The sequence below is a fragment of the Lissotriton helveticus genome, chromosome 11 (genome assembly GCF_964261635.1).
Source record: "Lissotriton helveticus chromosome 11, aLisHel1.1, whole genome shotgun sequence".
Taxonomy (NCBI): Eukaryota; Metazoa; Chordata; class Amphibia; order Caudata; family Salamandridae; genus Lissotriton; species Lissotriton helveticus.
Window position 1 is genome coordinate 452,370,444 of NC_136072.1, and position 23,609 is coordinate 452,394,052.

Genomic DNA, 23,609 nt, shown 5'->3' on the forward strand with positions numbered 1-23,609 from the left:
ACATAGGCCCAGAATAAGTACAACACCCTTCCACCCAACACTCCCCTGTGGAATAGGGTGCCACCTGCACAATAATGGGTCTCAGTACCTACGGATGGAATACGAAGCACTATAAAAAAGCAAGAACAGTACAATACAATGTTATAACAGGGTCACTTGAACTATGCAATTCAGCAGCGCTACGCAATTTGGACTATAACTGTGGGTTGGCCACATAATTCACCATATGCTGAATAATCTGTAGAAAAGTGACAAACAAATTGGCAACAAGGACAATCCTCGGCTTATAACCCACGAATTGCAAATAATTCAACCAGTAAACTGCTTCATTATGCAGGTAAGCAAAAGAAAAGGGCTGACCTATGATTCGTCGCATCATTATATAGTTATGTATAACAGTTATGGCCCACAATAACACTAAAACCATAATACCCAGCAGTGGGCAAAAAACTATTACTCATACCTATTGAATTCACATAATACATATATGCTATGAAGGTTGTCCATCGCCAGCACTGTACAGCCGACAAACAAAACACTACCAAATGAACAGGCATGCAGTAACTGAAGAGGTCTGTCACTTGTTACTTGGCAACTTTCGAGGACTTTAATATGGTTTCATTTATTGCAGGTCCCAAATATCTATACAATGCAACCACTTCTTTACATCTCACACACCCACTCAGATACGGGATAATAAAAATGCCCATCCTTATAGATCTCGCCACTTCTCTAACCTTCCAGCCATCCCAGCTCAGGTCCACAACTACACACAAAATCTCAGATTGGCCAACCAACTGCATTAAGTATCACACAAGGGGTCTAGAGGAGGTTTGAGGACCAGCGGGAGCCAACTCCCCACTCATTAGTCACATCACAAACGAAGCACACCAGACTCTCATAGGGTTCTAGTAGACCCTACTTCCTAATACACAAAACCATCCCCGAGCTCCTCCCTCGCAGCGAGGGGGTTGTAGCCCACGGGAGAACTAGGTCTCTCACGCGAGGAGGTACCCCTATGATGAAGCATGACACCTCTGGTGTGTGAGGGTAACTGTCCTTAAAAGGGAATCCCCGGTTATGCACTAGAGCACATCGAGTCATTTGTTAGACCGCCCTGCAATCACGGTTTGTGATGCAACCCAGTGCATTAAACAGCTAATCAGACAACATCCTATGAAATACCGTAAAGGAACCTGGGGAGCTGTTCAAAGCTGACAGCATACTGCAAACCATCAAATTGCGCGTCTGTCTCTTCCACTTCATAACCCACCTCACTACTAATCGCAACGTTCCATAACATGATAACTGCACCTCGGTGGTCATCACACATGACATGGAAAAACTTCATAGGGTGAAAACAAAAACATCAACTTCCAACCACACAGCCTACATGGTGTAGCATGTTGCTCATTCAGGTTAGCACATCAGCACCCCACGCGAAGTAGTAGGCGCTATACAAATGCGGCAATGTAATGCAATACCTGCGGCTGTGCAGCGGAAGGCTCTTGCCAAAAGTCGACTAGCCACCTTTCAGATTTTTAGTGCTTTATTTGGATGTTAAACAAGTTAGCAAATGAGGCAAAGCATTTGCCGAAACAGTGTTAACATATGTGAAAATAACAAAATAGTGAAGCAATCCGATCACAAAATGTGCCACATTAAACCTCATAATTTGCCTTCTCTGCCTGCTTAACTTGGACCCCCGCTGCCGCATAATTACAGTAGCCCTGGCTAGAACGCATAAAAAGACAAGATTCCAGGTACAAATGGAATTAGAGCCCCGTCGGTCCTGGAAGGGTGGACAGAAGACGGCTGAGTGAAGCACATTATTAACTATTACAGCCCTTTCTAGAGAGGCGCCTGGAGAGGTTATGGAGAAGTCTCGAGCCATTAGCATTGGCTTGGGACCCCCGCGAGACCCGACAGTGCCTCGTGACCACTGACCAAGGCCAGTGAAAATCAAAGCTGACAACATTTCACGGCTTGGTCATGGAGCGAACATCAGATTTCATGGTTCACGTGCACGGACAGAACAGCTTTGTTTCTTGGTGTACATTTGTCATATGGACAAACCAAACTCGCCGTCAAATGTTCCCTGTGCTCGGCGAAAGATGCTTTAGAACAAAGTGTCCGCTGTCCCATCATGTTTCATAACTACAGTAAATAGAGCACTTGAGCATAATAAAGTGACATTAATTTTAGAGCGCTCCTGAGCACAATCATTTTACAGGGTCTATTAGGTTTGAACTCGGCCATGAAAACGCCATCCCTTCCCAGCAGCAGGCTCGTGTCGTGGGGCTCTGAAGGAGGCTGTTTCATAGATGTGGAACTGATTATTCTAAAATCGGTGTTTAGTATTCGTTCAATTAACTCGCTCAGAGAATAACGTGCAGAATAAAAGTCCCACTGTCCCACGACGTACATTGAATAAAATTCCTATTCGTTAACAGTTTTAGAGTGTTCAAAATGTGAAATTATTGCATTCCAAGACTCGAATTTTTATATTGCACAAAATGACAATTATCAATGAAAATATTATGATTTAATATTTTCAGCACTTCAATAGCAGCCATCTCCATGAACAAAAGCAGAATCATATTTCAGATGACAGATATCAGGACTGGGGCAGAAAACAGGTTTGGGAACCAAAATAAAAGTGGCCCACAATAAGGCTTTAATAATCTGAAAAAGTGACCCATGTTTGCATCAAGGCCTGTGACGGTTGCTTGGCGACCTTCTTTTCTACCCCAACTACGTTCTCTACTGATGAGAAGATATCCCGAAACCCGGGCCATGTCTCGGGTCTAGAGATCTTCACAACAACAAGTACTTACTTGCACCTACTGAGGTGAACCACTTATGAACTATACGTACCAGAATCCTTAGGGGCGATCCGGAGGAGGGGCTAGCGGTGTGCGATCCATTGCGGTTGATTCTACAAATGGGCTCCCTTGAGCCTTTAAGCTGACGAGCTTCTGGATGACGCACCTGCGTGCCGGTTAGGCATCAAGGCCTGTGACGGTTGCTTGGCGGCCTTCTTTTCCACCCCAACTACGTTCTCCACTGATGAGGGAAGATATCCCGAAACCCGGGTCATGTCTCGGGTCTAGAGATCTTCACAACAACAAGTACTTACTTGCATCTACTGAGGTGAACCACTTATGAACTATATGTACCAGAATCCTTAGGGGCGATCCGGAGGAGGGGCTAGCGGTGTGCGATCCATTGCGGTTGATTCTCTGAAGGAGGCTGTTTCATAGATGTGGAACTGATTATTCTAAAATCGATGTTTAGTATTCGTTCAATTAACTCGCTCAGAGAATAACGTGCAGTATAAAAGTCCCACTGTCCCACAACGTGCATTAAATAAAATCCCTATTCGTTAACAGTTTTAGAGTGTTCAAAATGTGAAATTATTGCATTCCAAAACTCGAATTTGTATATTGAACAAAATGACAATTATCAATGAAAATATTATGATTTAATATTTTCAGCACTTCAATAGCAGCCATCTCCATGAACAAAAGCAGAATCATATTTCAGATGACAGATGACAGATATCAGGACTGGGGCAGAAAACAGGCTCTTGCACCAAAATAAAAGTGGCCCACAATAAGGCTTTACTAAGCTGAAAAAGTGACCCATGTTTGCAAATTGGGGCAGTTTTGAACTTGTGAGGATATGCTGTGTAAGTGTTTTGCTAAGTGTGGAAGACTAATGGAATTTGAACTTGTTGTAGGCAATATTAGGGAACTCAGCAGTAAAAAGCAGCACATTAGACTGTAACACAGGCCGACACACAGCAAAAAAATAACGCTCTGCACACTGACTCGTGAGTCCAGCCCATAAGCCACTGCCAGTACTTAACTTGTTAAAATTTAAAAAAAAGTGGCAGAGCCCTCTTCAGGAGGCCCTTGCAGCATGTATTGTCCCTAACACTGCTGCCAATTACTGTACCAACACAACTACTAACCATTACACTCCTACAAGTGTTACAATTCAGAGTATTCCCGCCCCCAAAGATATAAGAATGGCTTGGGCGGCTGGTAAATGTATATTGAATTAGTAAACAGCAGTTGTCTGTGCTCATCTCTAAATTAAACAAATAGTGACGCCATGTGGCAGACGGTCATAAGTGCTGGTGTCGACAAATAAGTGCTGGTGCCCAGCACCGGAACCCACCCTCTCAAATTAAGCACTGCACTCACCGATTGTTCTGTAGGCCAGTCCGATGCTGGATGATAAAGATTTGGAAGGTCAGCAAAAGAGAAATGCCTGAGAATAAAAGTGGCTCAGTGAGGAGCACTCAATCATTCCAATTTAGGAAAGGTCAAACAAGGACAATCCAAATCAGAAGTAGAACCTTTCTGGTCTCTTGCCTTCTGAGCCATCTACTGTAGTTCTAACTCTGTTCCTGCTAACCGAAGAAAGGAGTACAGACTAAGCAAATGTTAAGAAATTGCTTTCATTTTATGCGAAAAAGGTCTAGCAGACGGATATTACAGGAGTTGCATGCCCCTATGTATATTTCAAGAGTTCCTGGTACATAGAGGAAATTTATGTAACCTCATGGCATTTGTGCAATCTGAGGGTGTTCAACCTAAATTTGAAAAGGACAGAATTCAGTCATGTCAATTATGCACAGAATGCCACTCACAAATGGCACAGACATCCACTGATATTTCATTTTTCTACACCACAATATTTTGTTTATTGTAGTCAGTCGCATGCCGTCACATGGCACTTTAGAACTTTCCATAAAACGTTCCTGTCTGCCCAGAATATTTAATAAACATACAAGATCTTCCTACGCACTATTTACACCTTGTAGTGTAATCTTCATGATTGCATGGAAGGTGTGGATTTTCAGCACCGTAGTGCAAACCGTGCGCTACAATTGGATTAACATAACAGCAAGGCTAGAATGGAGGGGGAATGGGACCCAGTTTTGCAAATTGTTCTGGGAGGAGATATCTAATGGTTCACAAGGGGCAATTTCTCCAGATCACTGTTGCTATCACAATGAGGTTTCTGCCAAATGGTCCAACAACATTTTTCACTATTCGGCTACATTCTTCGCTCAAATGTTTTGTTTTGTTTCTTAAGCCCCACCAGCCTTAGATCCCAAGGGACTACTTGTAACCATACCCAACCAAGGATTAGAGAGGCAGGTAAAAGTATGCTTTACTTTGCAGAGTTGCATCAAGCACATTATTGCGCAACTGTGCAGAAGTTGCACCATCTATTGTGAGAGATTTAGGTACATTTCCTGGTATTTAGCTGGTAATTGTCACATAATGCTTCCATACCCTCATGTATAGCCATCAGATTATCGGTTTCGATACTACATAACCCTATCCCTCAAGTGCATATTCCTTACGTGTAGGTCTGAGGCTTATTTTATTTAGTGGGTAAAAAACTTTAACACGCAAGGGTGTTACGTGCACCCCACTGAAAATTAAATACTGGCAAAACTTTCCTCATTGGTCCTTACAGTGACTGTAAAGATGGTTACATTGCACATTAGTATCAGGGTGATCTCGTGTTGATTTATCTGCATTTATCTTATTATGCTTGTTAGGATTTTATCTACTGTCACAACTGAATGTGATATTTATATGTCTCATAACGAATAATAATAGGATTTATCCCCAGAACCGTGTACATTATAAGAATGCTTTTGTGTGTAAGATTTGTGAACAGAAATGAAGATTAGTGTGACAACAAATAATGCAAATTAAAATCTATTCTAAGACAAAGTAAGAGGTAATTATGCAAGTTTAAGGATGGTATACAAGAAATTCAGGTTTGTAGATAGTATACAAGAAATAATGTGCACCCAGTGCTAAGATTTGAGCTATCCAATCAAACCCTAAAAGGTGATGTGGTTATATAGAAACTTGTCTGCTGTGAGTTAATAAACTATTTGCTGCTTGTATCAATCTCTATTGGTGTGAAATTGTAGGCCTGCTCCCACATCATGATGAACTGCAAGACAGAGGTTGCACATGTGGTTAGAAATTAACGTGGAAGGTGATGGATTCAACACAGATCTGTGACTGGGGGTGAGTGTTTGAAAAGTTTCAGCTCTCCGTCCATCATCTCCTTGTGTTTGCTTTGTTCGCCCTAAGTTAGCAGGGTATGCCCAGGCGTGGGTCCCTTGCTCACTTTGCCACTGGATACAAGCTACCCTGGCTGATGAGGGGTGTTATTCCAAAACTGGTCCCAGGATGCTTGTTTCCGGTTCATGGAAGACCTGGCTTGGCAGTTCGGGCTGGATTGTTCCCATGAGGAACAGGGTCAAGACTGATTTACATATAGCTGGGTCTGAACTGAGGTGGCGAAGTGAGCTAAAGAACGATGATGGATTCAACCCAGATCTGTGACTGGGGGTGAGTATCTGAAAAGTGTCAGCGTTCCCTCCATCATCTCCTTGTGTTTGCAATGAAGTTAAATATCCGTGTAAAATGGTTATAATTTGTCGGCATCTTAAAGATATCCTGGTAGATCTCTGCGTTGAGGTCCTTGCAGACATGGATGACTGGCATTACTTAAAGTTTAGGTGTGAAAAACGCTGTTTTGCTGACAAAGGAGTGTGGTTCCACAAAGAGATGCATCCAGCTTCAAAATGCTAAGGCAGCTGACTATTGCTCATATTTTGTGGTCCCATAGGACTCCTGTGGGAGCAGGAAGATCTGTGCAGACTCCCATGGTAGTCCCGCAAGACCATACAGGTCCATACAGGTCCACGCTGGCCTCCATTGGGCGAAATTTGAAAAATATATTTTTTTAAAGAATCTTGGCCCCTTAGGCGTCACTGTGGGCCCTGACAAGATGGCTTGGGGGTCACGGTATCCCTAACTTGCACCCTTCTATGGGGCAGATTTACAAGCCCCTTGCGCCTCTTTTAAGCCGCCGGTGCGTCTCTTTTGTGACGGAGCGGCGGCGTAAAAGATGCGCCATGATGCGGGGTATTTGCAACGTGACGCATCTGGGAGATGCGTCACGTTGTAAAGCCCTGCGTCAGAAGGTGGCGTTCCTGCGCAGGGGGGAGGGGGGGGGCGTTCCGGCACAGGAACGCCTTCTGAAAGTGGCTGAGTGAAATCTACAAGGCGTAAGGATTGACGCAGCATTAACAAGATAGGGCCCCTTAGAGCATTTCTGGAGCTGCGTCGCGCTTGCGACGCAACTCCAGCAATGCGTCACTTTTCTGCACAGATGCGTCACGCATCTGAGACGTTTTTTGCCCCATGGTGCGCCGCATTATAAATGCGGCACATCCATGGTGGCGGAGGCATGGTGCACAATAAGTGGCGCATCCCTGCTGATATGCAGGGATGGGCCACTTATTGTAAATATGCCCCTTAGTGTTTTTCCAGGACCCCTGTATTGGCTGCTGCAACCTCTCTCCTCATGTTAAGGACAGCCAATCAGACAACTTGGTCCTGTGGGCCCAGCAAATCAGAATACTTTATTTTGTTGTTTGTTCCCCCACTGCACTACATTTTTAAGTTTAATTTCTCAAAAATGTCTTCACAGATTCACACCAAATCACAGAAGCATGCTTTCGAGCAAAGATCTACTGTTCTGCCAAAGTTGGCGTAATTCCATTCAGCAGTTTTCTCTGTATGGCTGTTCAATTTTGCCACTCGAAATTGCATGGGGGAAAAGTATTTTGCGACACCCCATGCCTTTTTGGCCCTTGCTTGGTGGCTCACCCTGAAAACCCTAAAACTTTCCAGGAAGGAGCTAAGGTAGATTACGTTTTTTTTTTTTTTTTTTTTAAAGTTTAGTTAAGATTAGTCAAACAGCGCCAACGTTACTAATGTAACAAAAAGGCTCTTCCTATGGAGATTCGGACTACTGTATAACTACACCGTGGTGGACAGCCATTTTACAATACTCATAGGATGATCAGTATAAAAGAATATCAACGTCTCTGTTCTTAGCTCTAAAAAATAAAAACATTCATCATATAAAGGCATAACTCAGGAAGGAGGAGTTCGTGAAATAATTAAATATCCAGGTATATAAACAAAGGATGTATTATGAAAAGACAAGTAGAACACAGTAGCCTGTGCCACAGTAACTATACAGCGGACTATCAACAAAAAAAGGAATAGATAAACACAAGATGTTAATCACATTAAAAGCAACTGAACTCTGGACAACAGTTATTAAAACTACTAAACCATTCATTTATAAATGGCAGTTGGCTTTAAAAAATGTTTATGAACATTAAAGTTTTGATAGCTTGTGGCATCTGGGTCTTTCACTTGTCATATCTCTGTGAGAATTGCTCTTCAATCCCAGTCTTTCTCCAGTGCTCATCTTCCTTCTTGCCAAGTGACTCTCTGCACTGGTCTTTCTACAACTGTCATGTATCATGTAGGACTATTAGTCATGGCGTCCAATTTGTCATTTGAAACTTAAACCTCTACCCCTTTTTTTAGTCCAGGCCTACCAGGCAGCTCAGCTGTCTGGTTTGCTAACATCATCTTGGAGACATTCTGAAAGCTTACCTTGGAATGCATTCCATCCATTGCTTACCATTAGCTTTGTGTTTTGTAACTCACATTTGGTTGCTTTGTATTTGCTGACATTATTAATTTAGGCTGTCCAGCTTGTGCTTGTCTCTACCGTGGAACATAGCCTATTTACTGTATTCTTCCATGAGTGCTCACTTTCTGTAACAAAGCCTATAAATCTTGTTCTTATCTGATCACATTTGCTGTCCATTTAAAGCCAGTGTCAAATGTCAGGTTCTGCCTTCAAGGAAAATTGGTGTTTACTTTTCTTTCGCCTACTTCAAAGTGAGAGGGCTTATGTGACAACCTTGCTGTGAAAGGCTTTTTCTAGCACACAACACAATTTAAATGTCTGTAAATAAACTGTGGAAATATTTCAGAATATAACAGATTTAGGAAAGCACAAACGGAGCCCATTTTTAGTAATTCTGAATGGTGGTGGAAACAAATATCTGAATACGATCAAAACAAATCAATACACTAGGTGATGACATTTCCAAATATTATCGTTTGAGTGCTGAATACTTTTATCAGTAAAAATGTATGTCTCTGCAAATGAAAGTTCACTACAATTGAAAATGTGTTGTCTGTAATGCCTGTGCTCTACCAAACCCTGCATGTGCCACACTACGTCTCTTCACTCTATACCACTCCACAACATTCTACTCCACTCTATTCCCCTCCACTGTACAACACACTACTCTAGGCCACATCACTCCACGACATGTCACTTCACATCCCTCCACTGTAAGACACTCTATGACATGCCACTCCACTCTATGTCACTCTACGACATGCCACTCTACCACAAACCACTCTGATACTTTACACCACTCCATACTACTCCACTCCATGCCAGTACACTCTACTCCATGACACTCTATGCAATTCCTTTTACGCCACTGTACTTTCCTTCACACTATGACACAATACTACACGCCATTCCACAGTGCTCTAAGACATTCCACTCAACAACACTCTATGCCACTCTACAACTCAACTGCACTCTACAAAACTCAATCTACTCCACTCCACTTTACTCCACTCTACACCACTTCACAACACACTACGTCCTCCATTAAATGACTCTCCACTCTACAACACTCTACTCCCTCCATGACACTCCCCTCTATACCACTTCACTATACGTCACACTACTCCACAACACTCTATGCCACTTCATTCTATGACATTCTACCCCACTCTATGCGACTCTACGCTACGACAATCTACTACACTCTACGCCACAACACTCAACTCCACTGTACGCAACTCCCTATATGCCACTTTATTCCACTCTACGACAGTCCACGCCACTCCACTCTAGTCTATTCTATGCCACTCCACGACACTTTACGCCACTCCACTTTACGACACTCTACTCCACTCTAAGCCCTTCCACTCTATGACACTTTGCACCACAACACTCCATTCTAATCCACTCTTCTCTATTCCACTCGACTCTACGAGCTGCACTCCACACCACTAACTTTTAGCCATGCTGAACAGCAGCCACACTGGTGTACCACACAGATAAAACACATTGGCTTTGTCAATAGCTCTTGCATAGGTGAGACCTATTGGCTTTGCCAGTGCTTGTCTTATGAGGAATTCATATCTTACCTTACATTTCAAGTTCCACAAAGAGCTTTTAAGATGTCGGGCTATACCACACACAAAAAATCAAACGTGTAGTATGTAAATAAATGTTGGCATTATTGCCTCGCTACTGTTTTCTTCCTTTTTCACAATCAATCTGATGGTTCCGGTAACCAAAAATGAACACCTGTTTCTACCACCTCCAACCACCGGCACAAATCAAGCACTGTCAGTTATGTAGGTTCACGTTTTAGGCTTTTGAGAACCGTCCCATAAAAACGCAGGAGGATTCATAAAACAGACAATCTTAGAACTGCTACAACATGAAAGGCACAGACTTAGGAAAACATGGCCTGCCAGTGGAAAAACAATTTAGCTAACAGAATAAACAAACATGCACTATGCCAGGTCCTTTCGTTGCTTCCTGCTCAACACTTTCAGAGTATGTCATCTCTCAAGACTCTTGTGTTTCAGATTTCCTGGTTGAAACAAGTTTATTTTCTTTTTCCTCTCTCGCAGGAAAAAAAAAACAGATCTTCTCAAACCGCCCACATGAGAAACTAAATAGCTATAAGCGGGCTGATTCCCAGCTGGGTGGATGTGGATTAGGTCTGATCAAAAGAACAAGCAGATGGGACAGGCTGTATGGAAAAAATGTGCGTCTGCAGGTTTTCAGTCATCAAGGGAGAGGGTCGTCTTTCAGATAATGATAGTGGGGACTCCAGAGCACCAAACTTACTGAGGATTCAGGCCACACCCTGGCAATTGTACTGCAGCCAGACACAAAGCAAAAAAACAAAAACACGCACACAATTTAGGTTTGGCCTTTTGCAGCATTTAAAAGATCAGATCATTTACATATTTGTGCAAATCTGAATTAAATTACGCACATTTGTCAAATAATCAGTTAACAAGGTTTGGTGATGTCATCCAATATTAAAGAAGAAAAAAAAGCTAGTACAAATGGATGCGTCTGATCAATCCCACTTTGCTGCAGTTTAGCTAAATAACTACTTTGCAGGGATTCTCAGTTGCTGACTGACATCGACAGGAGGCGCTGCGGACCTGTTCTGACTGTGACTTGTTTGGTTCATTGCCCGTCATGTTGTTGTCCCAAAATTGCCGAAATGTTGGTTTAGTGTATCACACATTTGATAAGCATATATGAAGAATTTAGAGACATGAAGAATTTAGAGACATGAAGAAACAATACACTGCAGTCACGTGGTGAAAGAGAACAGAAAAGAAAGAAGTGGAAACACAGTTGCTTTAAAAGGATTACAAAGATAAACAAGCATTTTCTATGCAATAGCTCTCGCATTTGCGAGCGTTTAAGATATTGCCATTGAAAATGACAATGCCTTTTTTTATGTGTTTTTAAAAGGAATACATATATAAAAGGCATTGTTATTTTTTAATGCCAAGTGCTCAGACTCTCGCAAATGCGACACCACTATAATGGTGGCCACACCCCTTTTTTTTAGATGCTGCTCGCATGTTCAGGTTACATTGAGCATCATCTAAAGAAAGGCACACAGCCAACATTGAAGTGAAAGTGCGTATGGCGCTTTCACCCAAAGCAACAACAAAAAGTAATTCCAAAAGGTTCTGTAGCGCAGCCGCTAAAGTGAAAGTGGCCGGTGCTGGTAATTAAATAAGTGTAGCCACTAAAGTAAAGCTTGCCTGCGCTGGGAATTAAATAGGCGAAGCCTCTAAAGGGAAAGCGGACCACTCTGTATATTAAATAATTAAATAAGCGCGCCCGCTATAAAGCGGACCGCGGTGTAATTTGAATGATAATACATTACTATTAAAAAAAAGCAGGCGGGTGCTCCGATGTCGTCGGTGGAATAGGGGAAGAGCATTAAAGAAAATAGTGCTCGCAGACCGTGTAACAACCAAAGCAAAAGGGCCATTCCTCATGGGAGGTTACAAATGAAGACAGGGCGGTACTAAGGGTGGACTAACAAGCCTATGTATGAATAAAAAGCCAGCATTTATGAAGGGCAATGGCATGAACCAATGACAAATATGGGCGGAGAGGGGGCGGGGCTTCAAGTGTATTCTCCAATACAGCATGCCTTGCAGAGCGAGCAGCGCATGCGCGCTCCCCCTAGGCTCGACTTAAAAAACGGAAAAACTGTCACTCAGGGAGAAGTCGGGGACCTGCAAGAGTGAGATAAAGGGACAGGGAGTGTCTGGTAGTGGACTAAAGAGGCATCAGGTTGATTGAAAGCCACACATCTTTGGTATTGAGTACGCTGATAATTAATTGCAACCACCACATGCTTCTGAGCAGAGCTTTGGGCACAGGCACTAATTCTTTTTTAAATTAAGCTCATTGAGAAAGAGGCAGAAAGAGAGCTGTACAGAAGCACCCTAGGTCAGTGCTGAGCCACTCTTATTCTCCACAGTGAACAAATCATGTGAGGGAAGTACTGTGGATGTTAAATAATGGAAGTTAAAAGGGAGTTTGATACACAAGTTCTTAATAAATTCCACCAAGTATAGATTTTTGGAAGGTGAAAATTTCTTTAACATAGTAAATACTTGTTTTCAGTTATAAATGTGCCAGTCTCAGTAAAGATTTTACTTGGGACAAACTAGTTACCACTATAGATTGAAATTTGAATTTGAAATTGAATTAGATATTGCCACCAGCAAGTGCGTACCTGAATGCCGCTCTCGGGGATAGTGGGGGGGCTGTAACCGTGACTCTGGATCTGCTGTGACCGGAAGTTACCGGAAGCAGCAGGATCCAAGGTCAGAGGTCTAGTTCACATGATTAACGCTGGCAGCCATAAAAACGGGGCCGCCGCGTATTACACACGAAGGATTGCCTAATTGAGTGAGTCGCTCAAGGACAGCGTTTTAATCCTTTTATTTGCTCTTTTACCAAATACCTGTTTTAATTTGCTGCCAATTTTTTTAATTCTGTATTGAATTTGAAAACTGAAAACTGAAATTGAATTAGATATTGCCACCAGCAAGTGCCTACCTGAACGCCACTCTCACGGATAGTGGGGGGGGGGGGGGGCTCTAACTGTGACTCTGGATCTGTTGAGGCCGGAAGCAGCAGGATCCAGGTCAGCGGTCTAGTTCACATGATTAACGCGGTCAGCCATAAAAAATGGGCCGCTGTGCGGCCGCACAGTGAACGTGTGCAGCGGGTGCACCGAAGGCGCGCCAAAGGCAAGCCCGTCTGCCCCCGTCTGTACCCATCCGGGCCCAGGGGCCAGACCCCCTGCTTCTTTTAACCCAGAACTTAACACATATGCGCCTCTATTCTAGGGAAAAACTCTTAGAGGTTGCAGACCATTTGCTCACACTAAATCACATTGCTTTAAAGCCTCTCCTGGGGACGCGATGGGCCCCTTCTCATGCCTTTGCTGGAAATGGTGCAGTAACACAACCCACAACTGGTTACAGAGCAGCACTACCCAGAATGACCCCCTATCTGAAGTGCATATATTTCAATGCTAGATCAGTACCAAAGCACTGGTCGAAATCTGGGATGTACTAGCGGAAACAAAGACCAACTTGGCTTTTATTACAGAGACCTGGCTAGACACTGGAACTTCGCCAGACATTGCTATTGCCTTGCCAGCCGGCTTCAAAATCCTGTAACAGGATATAGCGGGAAGGAAAGGAGGGGGTATAGCCATACTTTTTAAGGACTGATTTTCTTGCCTACCTGAGCCAGAGGTGCAGCTGGGGAAGCATGAAATCCTAGCATTCCATATATTAAATGGTATCCATGACATACTTGGGGGTGCAATTATTTTCAGCCCTCCTGGATATAAATCTGACTTTAGCACACAGCTCCTCACTCAGTTGTTCCCCTCATGTTTGAAACATAAGAATTATCTTTTGATAGGAGATTTCAAAGTTCACTGTGAGGATGTCAATGACTATGAGGTTAAACATCTATGCATTGAAATGAAGATCTTGCAGTTGAAACAATAGACTGATAAATACACACATACCGCTGGGCACACCTTGGATCTGGTGTTTTCTAATATAACATCTACCAATATATCAGAAATAAGACCTTTATTGTGGACAGATCATTTTCTGATCTCGTTCACCCTCAGCCTCCCGGTGAAGCCATCCCGTCCCCAAACGTCATCAGCAAGAGCAAAAAGAACTCCTAACCCCCGATACATTTGAGTGCCATTTCTATTTCGAAGATCATGATGCCTTTATCTCATCACCTGTACAGATATGTGTAGAAAATCTCCTTGCAAAAATGTCAAGCACCCTTGATGTCTGCGCCCCTAAATTAGGAAATAGACCTCAAGTGAGAACAAAATCCGAAAAATGGTACTCAACAGATCTTAAGATATTGAAAAGAAAGTGCAAAACATTTGAGCATAAGAGGAGAATGTCCGGATTAGATATCGACAGACAGTTATACAAGACGGAAATGAGATGCTATAATAATGCCATAAAAAAATGCCCAAAAATCTTATTTTGCAAAACGTGTGGATGAGACTAGCAGTTCATCAAAAGAACTTTACAAGATAGTTAAGGAGCTCTGCAACCCAGCCAGCTTATCTCAAACCCTGGCCCCCTCCCTTGAGGGCTGTGATGCTATCAGCAGATTCTTTGTCGAAAAAATTATGGGAATTTAGTCCTCCTTCAATGAACAGCTACTACCAGACGACTTAGATCAGAAAATGCTAAACCCTAATCCCGTTTCACAAGTCCGTTTTAGCAGTTTTGCCCCCTTCACAGAGATGGAGGTGGAAAAAGTTATGTCTGAAATCAAATCAGGGTCCTCTTTAGACCCTTGCCCTAATTTATTTATTCCCGGATTGCTCCAACCATATGTCCTTACGTTACTCAAATACTCAACCAATCTCTACTTACTGCAGTTTTCCCAGAGACTTGGAAAAAAGCTACAGTAGTTCCTCTACTAAAAAAGCGGGTACTGTTGTTCAAAACTCGGCAAACTATTGACCCATATCTCAGCTTCCTTACCTATCCAAAGTAATGGAAAAACTGGTAAATAGGCAGTTAACCAACTACCTAGAGTCTAATGAACTCCTGGATAGCTCTCAAACTGGCTTCCGAGCTAATAATAGCACTGAACCAACTCTTTTGGCAGTGCTACATAACATCAGGTGTCTGGTCGACCAGGGTAGAGCCACCGCCCTGATCCTATGGACCTGTCGGCAACTTTTGACACCGTCTCACACAAACTTTTGCTGAAAATACGGTTTGATAAAGGCATACACTCTAAAGCTCCTCAGTGGCTCCATGCTTTCTTGAACAATCGTACTCAAACCATACGGTGCTTTCACTTCAAGCCCCCTACCAATTAAGCATGGTGTGCCACAGGGAGCTTCATTGAGCCCAACCCTCTTTAATGTCTACGTGTCCTCAATAGCAAAAATCTGTGAAAAATGGGGCATCAGTATCTGTTCTTATGCAGACAATACCCAATTGATGATTGCTCTGGAATGGCACGAAGTCACTAGGATCAGACTTACAAGTTGTCTTTCAGATATGGCAGCATGGATGTCCGACCACTGTCTGAAGTTGAATGCAGACAAGTTGGAGATTCTGCTGTTTGGATGAGCACATTGAGTTTGGAATGCAACTTGGTGGCCCTCTACATTGGATGAGGCCCCTGCCCCTAAACAAGTGGCAACAAATGTGGGGATTCTTGTTGACAGTGCACTCACCATGTAGGACCACGTACGTGCACTCTGCGGGAAAAGCTTTGCTACCCTAAAGTTTCTAAAGAGACTTTTTCAATGGATCCCCATAGAGTGTAGAAAAACCCTTGTCCAAGCCCTGCTTATTAGTAGGATGGATTATGGGAATGGCCTTTTTGTAGGCATGGCAGACAATCTCTTCCCCCGACTACAGCTGGGCCAGAATGCGGCTGTCTAATTGGTATGCAATAAGAGCAAGTATAGCTCAGCATTGGAGGATATGAGGGCTCCCAGTGAGACAAAGGGCCAAATTCAAGCTGCTAAGACATGCACATAAAGTGTTACATCATCTAGGACCCAAAATCCTCCAAGACAGTCTAATTATATTTACCCTCTCGGAACCGGAGGTCACGCCTTCAGGCACGGGTTATTTATTACCTAATGTATCAGGAAGTCTAGAATGGGGGTCGTTCCTTTTCCCATTTGGCGGCAACACTCTGGCTCATCGACACTTACATGGTATTTAGGAGAACATTTAAAATGCTTGAAAGTCATTTGACACACAAGGATACCCAAATGATGAAGCTTATCACCAGGCTTGGGGAATGATGGGAATCCACACACATACACTTTTATGTTATCTTGCTACATTATACTTTTGAGTCTTGTTAAGAATTCTCATTTGGTTCTCTTCTCATACAGACGCTGGAATATATTTTGTATTTACATGTTAGTGTTGGGCTGCATATTCCAGTTGGTCTCAAAACCTTGGCCTTTGACCCTTTTTTACTTTTCCTGTGGGCTTTAACCTTAGTTTATGCGCATGGGTAACCTGTGAGGGAACTTGGGGAGACATCCAGCGTACAGGGCCACAGTGATGTCTAAAACCTTATGGCTGTTCATTTTTTGCAGTGTTTTTGCATTAATTTGTGTACAAAACAAAAACTCAAGGAAATTTAAAAACACAAAGGATCTCCAGCTACCTTAATTTGGAGGCATTGAAATGTTTCTTGAAACTCCTGGAAGAAACTTGAGCCAAGGGTAGCAACCTATAGGCCTATGACGGACTTTACACAGATTAAAAAGACCACAGTGTTACTTACACATTAGAAATTATGTTAAAACAATACATATATTCTTTTTATTAGTCATTGGTCAGCATTTTCCTCGTACCAGGGCAAGACAAAGTATCACATTAATGACATGCATATACATATGCATCTTCACCAACGAGCAATACAATAGAAACAAAAACACTAACATAAAATGGTACAGTTACTATGCAGTTACATCATCATCATCATCAGTGATAGAATACTAGGAATGCAGTTCCTGGTTCTCACTCCATACAGTCTCCATCCATCTGGCACCTCCAATCTGGCTGTAGCTCGTCTCTCCAAATGTAGCCATTCATACCCCTCTCTTCACAATTCTGGGAAAACCCCTAGGTCCCTACTCTTCTTTCCCCCTCTAACTGTGCTCCCTCATTGAGTGCCAAACACATGCTGGCTTAACACAATGCTGTCCCTGATCTTCGATTGTGTACTCCAACATTACACCAAGATACCGGAATAGAGTGGTCTCCCATCACAACTCCAACTGGACAAGGTCCGTCTCTTGCGCCCCCTCGAGTGCACCCAGGGTAAACAATAGCGACTTCCTTCTATTAACTCCAGGGCCGGACTGGCCATTGCAGGCACCGGGCAATCTCCAGGTGGGCCACAAGGGTGGGGCCGGTTTTGGGCCCCTGGGGGCCGTTTTTGTTACAGGGCCGTTTATGCAACAAGGCTGCATAATCGGCCCTGCAACAAAATCGGCCGAAAACCGGCCCCGGCAAAGAGCTTGGTCGCGCCCCCAACCTCCCCTGGGGGGGCTGGCCGACCACTTTGCCGGGTTCGGTTTTGGTTCCCAGTCGATTAACGCACAGACCCGCCACCTGCCCAAATGTTTCCAATCATGCCAAAAGCTGTATTAAGACCTCCCCTGGACGCTGCAGGTAGAACAAAACAGCATCTGCGTAGAGGAAATTCAGATTCGTAACATCCCCACCATGATGCCTGCGTCTCGCATATCTTTCCGAAACTTTGACGCAAATAGTTCCATTACCAAGGTAAAGAGGAGTGGCAAGAGCGGGCTTAGAAATAATTGTTTAAATTGATTGCCATTTAGAACTACTGCTAACCTATGACCTATTCTCAGTCACACTGTGGACCAAAGCACAATGCAAAAAGACCTCAGCGAGCAGATAAAAATATAAGGAATTTGCCAGGAATGGACCTAATCATTCTTCCAAAATCACAGGCAACATATTGGGATTGGCTATTCCCAGACTTAAGACAATTCAATTAAAATAATCTTTATTCTGAATGTTATTCCATGAAAGATATATGCATATAAAAACACAATACTATATATTAAATATAAAAAAGTTAAAATACATAGGACATTAAAAAAACATTACATTGTGTACAAATACATCTTTGTTACAGTAATAGACTAAACAGATGGATGTCAAGTACTGATTATTACAGCAAAGTTCTGTGCAAAGAGGAATAAATGTATTAATCTGATTCATAGTGCAATATTTCCAAATGGCCATAATATTTTCTTCGCTTAATTGCATAAACACAAATGTTGATACTATGGAGAACAATTCTACTGTATTTAAATTAAATAAATAATCCAGGGCATCCTTAAAATAAAAATTTCTGTTTTAGAAAATATTTGTTTTAAAAAGCGTTTCCTAATGCCCTGATCAAATTTTCAAAACAGAATCAAATGTTCAGTTGATTGCACAGATATTCCTTTGCAGGGACATTTGGGCAAACAAAAAAAATCCACACACCCATTTTTGGAAATAGACCAGCATAATGTAAAACACCTAATTGTAGCCTTGTGAGATACAACCTTTCCTGTACATTATTCACAAGTAACAAATAGTTTGGGATGTCATTACAAGCGATTCCTCCGATATATCTTTGTTCAGTACTTTTGCTTCTTTCCCAGGAATTTCTCCTGTTCTCCATAAAGCTCATAAGGAGAATCTTTATTTTTTTTTTGCTATAACATAATATGGTTGCAGGGTCATCCAGGAAACATGTTTTATCTATGATCATTAAAAGGCTTTTCACATGACCAAACCAGGTAATTCTCTCTCTACCGTCAAGAGCTAGGCAATCATTGCGTTAATGTGAATGGTATCTTCAATGTGAGGAACTGCTAGTTCACCATGAATGATGTGAGGACGTAGATTGTGGTACTGCCAAAGAACGGCACAAAAAATTATTCTCCTGTGTTTGTAATACTTTCCCATTTTGACAGTGCTGCCCCATACTTTACACTGCCAATACATTTGCTTTTGTACAAGAGCAGCATCTCTTTTATAGGCTTATTTCCAATTGTGGGTGCAAACCTTAATATTTCTTCTGATGTAATGAATTTCAATGTATTCTTGTCTAAATGAGGGTTCTAAGAGCTAGATTTAGAGAACTGAACACCCAAATAGGAGAAATTATCTACCTCTGTTAATGCCTGTCCCTTGACATAGTGAGTTTTCTTCTTCATTTTGCCTCTACCTCAGGCCATACCATAAGTTTTGGTTAGGTTTAGATTCATGTCTTTATCCTCCATTAATGTGGCGAATCAATTCTTTAAATGCTGTAAGCCGTTAGTGGTGCATGAATGTAAAACCGAGTCATCTGCATACAAGAGGATTGTGGTTGGGCGTCTACCAACTAAAAGGGGGATTTGCCTTAATTTGTTGCGCGTAACCATCTACCCCATTCACATATAGCAAAAATAAAAGTGGTGCAAAACCACACCCTTGTTGTATGCCCCTCATAACTCTAAAAGGTGAGGTGCATTCTCCATTTGGACCATAATGAACATGGGCAGTCAGATGACCATAAAAATGAAATAATGTCCGGAGGAGCGCTCAGTTGTACCAGTGTCTCCCACACCTTGGCATGATTGACTAGGTCAGGTAACGGCCTTTGCAATACGGGCTGAGCCATGCGTGCCATTTCCCTGAAAGCGGAACCACGATCCCCATAACCTTGTATGTGCCTTAACCACGCAGGGGTTTGAGGGTAGCTTTTAGGGCTGGGGAGGTCAGAGTTATTTTCAGGGTTCAGGGGGGGCAGGTTGTTGCAGGGACATCTTACAGATTTTGGGGGCCCTGTGCCAAAATTATTTTGGGGCCCCGTTCGGAATAACTTTCAATTTAAGGTCCAGTTTCAGCTCTTTTACGCCCACTTGGCCAGGTCACTGACGGGGTAAATATGTTTACATCTAATATTTAGGGATAGTTATGTGTGTTTTCAATATTGTAACACAGCAACAGCTCACTAATATTACTGCAAATAATCTCGGTGACATATGAAGATGTGAGGTCCTCTTTTGATCCGAAAGAAACCTTTTTATGGATGTTGAGGGGAACATTAGCACAATATTTCTCTGCAAAATATCTGTTATAGAATCTCAGGTATCCCCCACTTTAAAAACAAAGTAAAGGAAAACGATATTTGGAACAATCTGCGTAAGAATTATTGAAAGGCATCGGGGCAAGACTGCAGAACAGAGGTGGCTGTATCAGGGGGTCCCTGAAAGGTTGGGGCCCTGGGCCAGATCCCATGTTGCCCATGCTTTTAAATGTCTCTGAGTTGTTGTTAGTGCTCAGGGGTGGCAGGGTCATTTTTAGAGCTCTGGGGAGTTGGTAGTTTTTAGGTCTCAGGGTTGTTTTTAGGGTGGGGGGGTCAGGTTGGTTTTAGGCTTCGGTGATCGGGGTACTTTTAAGGGCACAAGGGAGGCTGGGGCAGTGTTTAGGGTTCAGGGTGGGGGGCTGGGGTCGTTTTCAGGTCTCAGTGTGGGGAGGCTGGGGTGTGATCTTTATCACACATAACCCTTTACCAGTCATGCCTTTACTAAAAAATTGCATGGTAAAGGCATGCGTGGTAATGGAATGCGTTGTTCAGACACATTCGTAGTTCAGGCAGCGTTGTAGAGGCATGCATGCTTTAGCCATGCATGCCTCTGTCATACAAGCGACTAGGTCAAACGTGCTACTTAAGTCGGCGAAGCACAAGAACAGGTGGCCTTTATTAGCTATGGTGTATTTGCTCACTAGCAAATGTAATTTGGTACATTGCTCCAAGGTGCCAACTTCAATCCTAAAACCAAGCTGTGAATCATTGAGCACATGAGTTTCCATTACCCAGGTCTCTCATTTTTCCAATAATATCCTGCCCAACATTTTGACTGATGTGTCAAGGCGGGAAATCGTCTATAGCACTGCGCTTCTCCTCTATTTCCTTTTTAAAAACTCAGAACTATGATACTTTCAGCCCATGTTGCTGGCATGCAACCTTTTGAAGCTGCTGTGCATACCTGGGTTACGATAGGTCCCAACGTGCCATTTGTGATTTTATGAGAATCTATAGGGACTCTGTTAGAGCTTGGGGCCTTTCCATTTGCACATCTTTCGAAGGCTAGATTTCCTTCTTTTACTGAAGCTGGGAGTAATTGGGGGGGGGGGGAGGGGGTGGAGATTACAATTATTTCCTCATATCTATATTATCTGGGTGGATGATGGTTATATCCAAAGAATCGGCTGACTTACTGTTCTCCAAAATAGAGTATCATCCCTATATTCTGCTGCCTGCTTTAGATCTTCCCATACCCTTTCACGTAGATGGCCATTCTTTTCTCTAGAATATGTTGATCTATTATTCACAAATATTGTACTTCTCTATTTCTTGGGGATGCCTGTAAAGCCCTTTTTAGGTTCTGGTTGGCAGGTGAACATTGGTGATCGAACCAGACCTGTTTGTATAAATTGTTGGTTCTAGTTTTTAAACTTCCTGCTATTGCAGCTCTAGGTTTACAAAATGCCAAAGGAATCTTACAGGGACATAAGTCCCATTAAGTACAGGAGAGAAATTCCTCTTTATTAACTTTGATAATTTTTCTCAACAGGACAGATTCATCAATGCCTGTCCATTTCAGACTAATCCCATTAAAACCTTCAGTTACAATATGCTCCGCTAACCATTCTCCATCTTTCTGTGGGGTCTTGATGTTAAAAATTAGCAGCAATAGTAAATAATCGCTTAAGGTAGTGGGGACTACTATGAATTAGTCAAATGTTGCCATGCCACTTTTACATATTAGGATGTGCTCAAGAGTCAAAAAACGCCCCTCCCCCTCCCCGAAAGGTAGGTAACGTGGCATTTCCCATTCCCATTGAGCCATTAGTTCAAAATTGTATGTATATATCAGTTCATTAAGGGTCTCGACATATGCATTGTGTGAAAAGTGAGATTGGCCATTTCCACAATCATCTGTATAGCCATTCACTTCATTGCTTGCAGTTTCACATTTTGTAGTGATAAAGTCCCGATCCAAATATACACATAAGGTGCCTTAATAATGCCAGTAAACAATTTAAGCTCCTTCTGTAAGGCAGTAACCACCACACTTTCAGTAAAGTCAAATATATTGTTATAGTAGTTTTTTAATACAATGCCAAAACTTTTATTTGAATATAAATAGATGATCTGAAATAAGGTGAGCTAGTATACATTTCCAACAGTTTAAATGGTATTATGGTGGATACCAGTGCTGCTAGCCCCCCTTATGCTCTTCCACTGGGTGATGGAGTAGCTGGAGTAATAGAGGAATGACCTTCGATGTGAAATGCGCCCTTGTGCCATGTCTCTTGCAAGCAAATCATTTGTGATTGCTTTAATGCCTCCTGCCATTCGGCATTTGCCAACTTATTGTTAACTCCTGCAACATTGCAAGATATGATATTTTCTTAACCTGCGGAGCAATATGTTGGCACTCTCTTTTGACCATTTTCTGTTCCATCTTATTTTCCAAATATATAGGGAGGGGTCATTTTTGACTCACTGTAGGTCCTTACTGTTAATCTAGGTCATCGCTGCTGCTAAGAGGTGCAAATTTATGTCTACCTCCCAGTAGATCCTCCCTAGTTTGATTACTTGATGGGTAATTTACGCAGTTATGCTGGGCAGAAACTTCTGGGTTAGGCTTGTAAAAGAACCCCAGTTGTACAGCAGCAATTTTCTCTCTCAGACCCATGTTAGTATGCGGTCTATGATGAAGGTCAGAGAGAAGACATTTAACCACATGTAGACAATGGAAAATAACCACAATTATTTATTTTGGCATTTGTAGAGCGCACAGCTACTACCTCCAACGGAGGTGTATCGGCACTTGGATAAACACAGGGCACACATAAGCTTAACGGCGGTTACAGAAAGAAGTTTTTGGGGCTCCCATGAAGGCAGATTCTGGATCAGTCAGGTGGAGAGGGAGCGGCATGGCATTCCACAGTTTCGCGGTCCTAACCGTGTAAGCTCTGCTGCCTACCATAGCCTTGCGAAAGCGGGTAGGGGTGAGGAGATTCAGGTAGTTAGATCTCAAGGCCCGGTCTTGATGGTAGTGTTGGCATTAGGTGCACATATGCGATTTGACAGCCAATGAACCACTTTATTATGTAGATTCTTCCATGACCCAGTAGTATGAGGTTTTAGTTCAGGGACACCTTTCAGAATATTCACATTTGGTGTGACTTCCAGATGTAATGGAAAGTATCAGAAGCTGCACAAGTCGCGCCAGCACTTTGGTTACTCTGCTGGGGGAGAAGTCCTGTCTCTCTATGTGTAGGCTGACGCAATGTAGAGGTATCTTTCATTGGTTCATGTATTTTAATACATCATAAAGAGCATAAGACAAATTATTTCAGGGCTCCTAGGCGATCCCTAAATCCATTCTTACTTTTCAATATGTACGT

General features: G+C 42.6%; 2 protein-coding genes across 2 annotated transcripts in view; one reads left to right on the top strand and one right to left on the bottom strand.

Moving 5' to 3' along the window:
- SGPP2 (sphingosine-1-phosphate phosphatase 2) overlaps window positions 1-23,609 on the bottom strand; it is a 548,904-nt gene that overhangs the window by 244,198 nt on the left and 281,097 nt on the right. The window lies entirely within an intron of this gene.
- LOC144792000 (uncharacterized) overlaps window positions 1-23,609 on the top strand; it is a 102,564-nt gene that overhangs the window by 35,271 nt on the left and 43,684 nt on the right. The gene's annotated exons all lie outside the window — the stretch shown is intronic.